This window comes from Triticum aestivum, chromosome 5B (genome assembly GCF_018294505.1).
Source record: "Triticum aestivum cultivar Chinese Spring chromosome 5B, IWGSC CS RefSeq v2.1, whole genome shotgun sequence".
Classification (NCBI taxonomy): domain Eukaryota; kingdom Viridiplantae; phylum Streptophyta; class Magnoliopsida; order Poales; family Poaceae; genus Triticum; species Triticum aestivum.
The window spans coordinates 22,535,220-22,544,357 of record NC_057807.1 but is presented as its reverse complement, the minus strand read 5'-3'; the positions used below and the strand labels follow the sequence as shown (position 1 = coordinate 22,544,357).

General features: G+C 41.3%; 1 long non-coding RNA gene across 2 annotated transcripts; it reads right to left on the bottom strand.

Moving 5' to 3' along the window:
* Positions 1-4,002: 4,002 nt before the first annotated feature.
* LOC123110183 (uncharacterized) lies at positions 4,003-8,831 on the bottom strand. 2 transcript variants are annotated; one of them, XR_006453202.1, is made up of 3 exons: positions 8,385-8,831; positions 6,023-7,074; positions 4,003-5,827 (listed from the first exon to the last, which is right to left on the bottom strand). It is a non-coding gene; the product is annotated as an uncharacterized lncRNA (long non-coding RNA). The 2 variants fall into 2 exon arrangements; XR_006453201.1 differs by having other exon boundaries at positions 6,023-8,831.
* Positions 8,832-9,138: the final 307 nt, after the last annotated feature.

Genomic DNA, 9,138 nt, shown 5'->3' with positions numbered 1-9,138 from the left:
CGACGCAGGGCACCGCGGCGGGCCTGAGCGACGGCGAGGGGCGGCGGGATCGAGAGGCACGGGAGGAGGAAGGGGCGCGAGGGAGGAGATCGAAGGGAGAGATGGGGATCGAGGCAGAGATGAGATGCGTGGGGGCTGGGCTAGGGTTAGAGGCGGGGCACAGCTGGGCCTTGGGAGGCCGGCCCAGTGGAGAAAGAAGTGGCCAGAGGCCTGGCTGGGCAGCTGGGTTGGGCTCTCTCTCTCTCACTAATCTCTATCAGAAAAGAAATAGAGAGAGGAAAAGAAAGAGAGGGTTAGGGAAAGATTTGCGCATGGGGATAATTTTCCCGGACTCGCAAAAATATGCTCGTTCCAAGAAAAATAAAAAGGCCATGATTGAAAGATTTAAATTCAAACTCATTTGAATTTAATTCAAATGGGTTTGAACTAGGACTTGGTAAAAGGAAGGTTCAAAAATGTTCGGATTTTTGATGGAGCTCCGGAAAATGATGAAAGAAATTATGGGCAAGGTTGGAGACCAAGAATTGAGATAACAACGGCATGGGATATTTTGCAAGTGGGTTATGGTTAATTCCAAATAAATGGAATAATTTTATTATAGCTCCCTTATATTGGGAGGGTATGTTATAAAGAGAAATCACCATTGTGAATATCCCTCGATTTAAATGGACCGAAGATCCATACAATTTATTTAGACGAGTTGCAAAAATTAAATGACATGACGGCATGATTACATGATGCAATGCAAGAGATGACTTGAAGAATGCTACAAATAAATACATCGCACGGCGAAACTTGAAATAGCCGGAAGTCTTCTGGAGCGTCGGTCTCGGGGCGTTACACTCTGCTACTCCGAATCGCTGCTCCTCAGTCGAGCTCATGCGACGCCATCACCAGGACCCGCTGCTGGACATGCTCCACCTTCTTTGCCTCGGCCCTTATCTGAAGAGCATGATCCTCTCCGAGCCAAGCTACCGCCTCTCCCGTGGTTCCAGACACCAAATCCAGTGCTAGGCGGCATCTCTGGCAAGGTCTCCACAATCGTTCTCCAGTTATTTCCCCCTTGTCCCCTTCAGATATGCTCAATTTGGCATGGGCACGTTCACTTGGAATGAGTAGGGTGGGCTTCTGTCTATTGGTGTTCTTGTGTTTCTTTCTCTTATCTCATGGTTGCCTCTTGTGTGCATGAAAATGCCTCAATTAATTAGTGACGATGTAGGCAGCCACAAGTACACATATATGTCGTAGCTTCAAGGCATGTATGCCTCAATTAATTGTGTGTTCTCTGAACTTACATTAGATCTTCATAGCTTGTATGCTTTCTTTTGACATGTCTTAATCCTTTTGATTAATCACATTGATGTACTAATAATTACAATTATTTGGCAGCCAGAAGACGGTGTTGGCATCCACGAGGATGTCTTGAATGATACGAGAGGTTCGGGAGGGCAATCAGTGTAAGTGTGTTGCCATAACAAGCAGATGATGTGTGTCATGATGAGAGGAACGCAAGTAATGGTTGCGTTAGTGTTGCATATATATCACTGATTGTGTGTATCTACTGCTCGATTGATTGAATAATTAGTGGCTTACTAATTGAATAAACCTGGATGCTAGAATGAATTTGTGGCTCCCTAATTAAACAACTCAGGATGAATCTTTCTACAATGGAGCTAATTACACAAACCAGGATAATAAAATTAATTAGTGGTTCGCTACTTAAACAAGCCAGGAGGCTAAAACTTGCTATTATGGATTCTGGAATTGCTAACTTATGTATAGCTCATGTCAATTGAGGATTGCATATATTCAAGCAGGTCGTCGGTGCTCTGTTGGTTGTTGGATTTTGCTTATCTGCCGGCAGACCGCACCGGAGGCCGCCGCCATATAGGGGCTGATGAGGGCATCGTGATGAGGTGAGCCCCCTTCTGCCAGTGTGGCTCCCCTTCGTGGTGCCAATTCGTCTTAGCCTCTCCCTCCCTCCCTCCCTCCCTCCCTCTCTCTCTCTCTCTCTCTCTCTCTCTCTCACTCTCTCTCTCTCTCTCTGATGCTCCTTCCATCTCCTGTCGTGCAGGTTGCCGCTTTTGCCATAGCAGAGGGGATCCGGCTGGCACGCTGCGTCTCCCATAAACATGCCTAATTTTATATGCAGAGGTAGCATTGATCTACTTTCCCCCTTCAAAAGGCCATATGTGTTGCTTTGTTTTACCTCTCTTTCATATCCAGTTATTTAGAAATTCTCTGCTAACCTCCTGGCACTTAAATACGATTAGGTATAATGTGAAGCATTTGCTTGACAAAGGTACCTATTGCTGGATCATTTATGTTGCTATATGTTGCAGGAATGTATCCATGAACTGGGAAACCTGTGAACTCTTTGATACGCCTTTTATGTGTTGCTTTTGGTCTTGATAGAGGTACTTGTGCCTCTTACATGCTCTTGTGTGCAATTTTTCAATTCTAAAATAGTACATTCAATTGAAGGCTAGAGAAGATTTAGTGGTTATATCATGAGTCACTACAAAGTGCCTATTTATTGAAACATTTTCCCAGTTGTTTCACCACAAGCGCCTTTTTATTGAATCATTTTCTTCAAACTTGCACCAGTAAATATTTGTAGCTCTTCGCGTTGCCTAATCAACATGTTAGTTTTGAATGCTTTGGTGAAACCTAAGCAGTAAACTCATGGCCACACTCTCTCAAATGGTGAAACCACTTCTTATGTAACCCCCACTCTTGTTATCGATGTTCCAAATGGTTTTGCCTATATTTTTTATGTTGGTACTTCTAAAGTCAAGGTAATAGATTGTGACCTCCATTTTGGTTCGGGTTAGGCTTTAATATTTGTGAATCAATTATAGGTGTCGATTACCTTTAATTTACCATGTGTATGAACAACGCGTGAGTAGGCAAAAAACTACATTTTTTATAAATTATTAAGTCTCATATATGCTGGTTCGTTTCATAACTATTGTTGCACATTATATATAAGCGTTTAATGCACCAGTTGGTAACTGTCCTGGTCATGGTTACATAGCAAGCATATGTGTTATCAGACCATCTGTTGTATTGCTTTCAGATAGTGTTTGTTGATGTGTTGTTACTAATATTTATCCCTTCTGAGGACGCGCAGAACACGGCCAACCAGCTGATGACACCTCCTCCCAAACTAGATGGGTCAAGGTAAAATTGATAAACCTTCCCTCTCTAGGTTTTAGTTGTTGCACATACCAGATCATTAAACTATGCTGAACTGTTGAACAACAAACAACCTGGGAAACAATCTGTGTGCAATGCTCGCAAAGATCTATTTGGAAAACGCAAGCACGACTGCGAAGAATAAAGATGTAATTAAAAACAAGTGATGTCTTCATAGTAATATCCATGTACTTTTGATATGTGACTTCTCTTTGGCATTGTTGTTCATTAGGTTCAATTCAATCACCATGGGCGACGCAATGGCCATCTGCTATATCTCACAAGATGACATTAGTTGTGTCCTTTTTGTAATCACAATATGTACCGAGCACTTGTTCTTCTATGCGTATGACTGTATGGACTATTATGCTGGTTATGCAAACTACATGACACTTGTGCTTTCCACAAGTCTTGCTTGCTTTGCAAAAGAAAAAGGAACAAACCTTTGTATGATTCTAACAATTGTTGTTAGTCCCGTTTAGATACATGGTGGTAATATCATGCTTTCATTGCCCTTTTTATAGTCCGAATAGCAATTGAGTTACTAATAACTTAACATTACACGTTTGACCAAAACGTTCGGACAGGCACCCTCGCGCCAAGGCGAGTTGCCGATCTAGTGCGTTAGATAGAGAGAGAGATAACGCGTTGGTGAGAACGGGCCGAGGCGTAGTGCATCTACGTGTAAAAGGTGGTTCTACGCATTAAATTAAAATATAAATGGCATTATTATTTTTGTTTGAGATCATGAATTTTGCAAATTGCGTATGGACGAAAATCGGTCTATCAGACACCCATACTCTATTGAATTCTAGCATGTGCATGTGTTTATTTCATATTATCGATCCATAGAGTGAGAGCGGTTTGAAATACAGGCAATGGATGCTTTTGCAATTCATATATAAACATTAACTAGCAAAAAGGCCTATGCGTTGCAGAAGGGTAAGCAAATTTGGCCCAGCTTGTGCCCAACATTTGGCCTCGTCTCCGATGACTCTTCGGGTTGTAAGGCGGCCTTGTGTTTCTTCTATTCGGGGCTATGTATGGCCTAGCCACAGCAACCTCGTTGTCCTAAGTGGCTCGTCCCTGGAAACAACAAGACGCAAGGACACGATCATGTTTTTTCTCAGTTTGAGCTCTGTTTTATAAAAGTCGAGGGAGTTGTTATGTATTTTTCTTGTTCCTTTAGGGCCTAGAGTCATGTTTCTGATAATTATAATAAAGATTTGGGATCCCTCCATCTGTGACAAAAAATTCTGGTAATAGCTCATCTAAATAAATAATAATGTTTTTCACTTGTATACTTTGCACGTAATCATACATCAATCTCCCACATAGATATAAAATCATAGCCATTGGATATTCAATTGCCAATTCTATTATTTCTCTAATGAACCTTTTTATTCTATTTTTTCACTGCCTTATAGGTAATAGCAAAAAAAAGGTGGTACGTTACCACTACATCTACAATCCATATGATAAACAATAGTGGCCCGTGGCTCATAAAAGTGTAGTATTCATCCTTGCAACAGTTGAGTACTACCATATGAGTGGCAAAGTACAGACCTACAAGCTATTTCAAATAGGCATAAGAGGGAGAACATATACCATCCAGGAGTGCCGTCCTCTTGATGGTTCCAATAAATTGATATCCTTGTTTGACTACTTCTATAAGAAATATAATGTTCCAATAAATTGGTATCCAGGTTTCACTACTTCTATAAGAAACTTACTACATGTAGTGTGTAGACACTTGAAGAAACATGTGTTATCTCATTTCAACAAATACTGGAGGAGGACTAATAGACATAGCCCTAGCCTAGTTGAAGTGGTTTCTAGAAAGGAAAATCATGATATTACAAATTAAAGTTGTCCAAATAGAAATATCAGTTTAATTGGCCAATTTGACGCAGAGTTGCAATACTGGAGAAACTGGGATTTACAAAGTCATTTTGAACTAAATAATATAGCAAAATTAGGTTATATGGATTCACTTCTTTTTGTTCTGAAAAATCTACACATTATGTAAAACGCTAAAATAAGTACAGAGTTGGTACAGTTAGAAAAAGCAGACTTGTGATACACTAATCAGATTATCCTGATTAAGCTCGGATTTGTCGCAGGACACACAAGCATCCAGATGATGGATGGATAATATACAACATCTAGTTTAACAATACACTTCTTGGAGTAACCTGCAACAAAAGCAACCATTCTTTTCCATCTTCTGTTAAATTTGTGACAACGGCTTGCTCTACTGCAGGTACTGCTACAGTATAAGGATTGAGATTCTCTATGGTTCTTTCTTGTCTAAAAATAGAAAGTAATAAGAAAAATTATATCCTGATCAATGCTATTGACAAATTTTGTGAAGTCCTAGCTCATGCGAACTAAAGGTGATGTTTCCCTACCACTATGAAAGATGAAGATAAATTAGGAACATAAATAATCATTTTGCATAGTCTGTGACTATAATCAAATATATTATCACAAAACACGAAAAGTCACAGAGATGTTTTGTAACCTAAAGTTATCAAGAAATAAACTATAAAGGAATTAGGACCATCAACTTTTATACTGGAAGAGTTCATCGCTTATCACCTCTTTGTCCACCAGAACCTGCTCTCTCCTGGAAAATTCACAACAATGAATCAAATATTTCTTCTAGAAATAAAAATCAAGAACAATTTTTTGAATTAATTAAGCTCATCAGCATCTCTGTTTACTTTCCTTATATCATTCGAATTGATACTAAATTTGTTAATACAAGATTATAGTAGTAAATATTGCTTGACGTTCTTAAAATTGTCGATGTTTTACCCACCTAGTGCATCTCTGAAGTGCTCAACGCAGGGGAATTTTTTTTGCTGGAAGATGATGTTGCCTTTGCACTTGTTCCAACAGATGTACTATTAGTCAAACACTAAAATTACAAAATGAAGTGTGTAAAAGCAAAAGAGCCCGTGAGTTGCACCCGGGAACATTTGTGCTTCACTGCAGAGAAAACACCAGACTCCTAGTGTTCCACATGCGGCGGCAGGTCGGGCAGGCCGAGCCTGGAAATTGCAAGCTCCTCCTCATCCCTAAAAATCGTGAGCTCCTGTTTGTCCCTTGAATGCCTCACCAGTGGGTCATCGGGTCATCGGGTCATGGTCGGCGGCTCCCAATCTGTAGTACGACCATGGTGAGCTCGCCATTTACTTTAAGCGGCTCCACTCTTCACATCATGTGAGGAAATGTCATTGTCGATTGGGGGAAATCCATTAAACGTTGGCTATCTTATTTCCTCTTTCAGCCACATCCAACATAAACCAAAGCTTCAGAATTAGAGTACAACATGGATTTTTAAACTCAGTAGATAGTGTAGAGACGGTATGATGAGAACGGAGCAATAAGGTGATCACCTTAGAAAGTTCCTGACTAACGCCAGCTTTTCCATAACCAAAAACACCAGGAATAGCACCATGTTCCTCCGAAAACTAAGGAAAGCAATGCATCACACACACACTGGAACCATTTCAACATAGGTAAGAATGAGATTTAATAGCGTCGGAAGGAAATGAAAAAACAACATCTGAAAATGTTTGGTTTTGTAGGAGGAGAAACCATGATAAATAAAAACACACGTTTTATTATGGAAATTTAAGCTCAACATAAGTTGTACACAACCTCTCCTATAAGAAGAGGTGTATCCGCACCGAGCTTTGATGCAGCAGGTCTCTATGTGCGCACATGCCATGTCTGCAGCTCAATAAGTTCCATGCATTAAGCTAGTAATGTAGTCCTTACAAAGGTCAAACAAATTAACTTTTCTTGCCTGAAGCATAGTAAATTCTTTGTGGATGCCCTGAAATTCCAACTCTAGTACTCTTTATCCTGCATACATAACAACAATAATTTTTTTCAATTAAAGGTAAACAATGGTAGAAAACATGGGTTGAAGCATAGTAAATTCTTTTTGGATGCCCTGAAACTCCAACTCCAGTACTATATCCTGCATACACCTCTAGTACTGTATCCTGCATACATAACTACAACACTTTTTCAAATAAAGTTAAGCAATGCTAGAAAACATGGAACTAAAAAAAAAAAGTCAACCTGTAGGCTGCCTATTCAAAAAAAACATGTAGGCTGTATTGACCAACTAGAGCTTTGTAAATTACTTTCCCATGGAACCAGGCGGAAGGGCGACATGGTGGTTCATCAAATTATTATCAAACACAATATGTCAGAGTCAGAAATATTGGCATGTGCACATAGGTTAATAATGAGAATCTGACTTATTTTTGGAAATTTCCAAAGCTCACACTTTGAATATCTTAATCAAGTGAGAGCGCATGCAGCAAGGTGTACCAAATCAACTCTTGTGGCCTTTGTTCTATCTATGTTTGCGATAAAAAATACTGAGCGATACCTCAAGAAAAACAGAAAATTATGCAATGTTGTACAATGTAGGTCAAGAGTGATGTCTGTACCTGGTGATTATTTCCTGGACATTATGTCCCATAATGTACACATGAGTCTGGTTTTCAGATGACAAATGATATAATCACAATTTTTAAGTAGAAAGATGTGACAAAGTTCGGATGTAGTTGCCACTGAAATTATTAGAGCCTAGGTACCTATCTTGAGTAGAAGGCAAAAAGAATTCAATTAACTGAATGAATTTATGGGTCACCTTCATCCAATATGGTCACATGATTACTTACACACAATTTTATTTTTTCAAATCAACACTTGTATTGAACATTTCAAGTAACAAAATTCATATATAGCCAGGGTTTGTATTAACTAATACTAACAACCACGCCAACCCAAGAAATCTATTGGGAGATTAGAGAAGTTATCCAAGAAGAAAAGCAAGACCAAGATAGAATAACACACAATGTTCTTACACTTAAATTAGCAATTACTTCCGCTGCTATCATATCCACCTTGGCTGTCTTAGAATTCTGTTTACTTGTATTGTTTGTGTTCTGCTATCAAGAGTCGATTGGCTGGCTTTTGTGTTGGAGCTGCAGGTAAGAAGAATCAGCAAGCTCGCTCTTCTCCCTTGCTCGCACGCAACAGAGCACAGCCGGCCCAGCAGAGCTGAGAGCACACGCTCTCCAATCCAACGGGGCAGAAGTAAGGAAGCATGGTGCGAGACGGGAATTGCGCTACAGAACGAGGTGGAGGAGGCTGACCTTGGGCTGGTGGTGCTGGTGCAGCAGCAGCATCCGCGCCCTCAGGGCACTCCACCGGACGCCGTAGCAACGGGAGGGCTCCGTGATGTCGCACGCCCAGCCGTCGACGCCACCAGCAAGGACTTCGCGCCGCCACACGGGATCTCTCCGTCTCCCGCGCCCGTCCGCCATCGCCCGGCTCCAGCGAGCTCCTGCCTAGGTCACCGCACCGCTCTTCCTTTGTCCCTTCTTCTCTCCCTCGCCTCCTTGTCTCCTCTCTACCCAATAGCTGTGGATGCCATGAACCCACAAGGGAAGCCGCGCTCCGGCCTTCCTCGTTGTCACCGGCGATCCCCCCCACGCCGCCCGCCTTCGGATCCACATCCCCAGCCCCCACCGCGCACGGATCCGGCCCCTGCAAGCTCCAGCCGCCGCCGCCGTTTTGCATCGCGCCACCGCGCAACCGTGTTGACCCGACCCTGATTAATAAAACCAGACATATGGACTGCAGGTTTGATATAACAAACTATAGGGTCTTCTTTGTAAAACTGAATTTTTCTCAGGTTAGCCACTTACGTAGGGATCGCGGGTTCAACTATAGAAAACCACAGGGATTTTTTTGCAAGAACGCCACGACGGTGAGTTAGCGGGCAGAAGCTATAGTCGCTTTATTATTAAAAATTAATTAAAAAAATAAAATAAATTAGGGAATTAGGGATTAGGGATTAGGGAATTAGGGATTAGGGATAGGGATTAGGGAATTAGGGATTAGGGA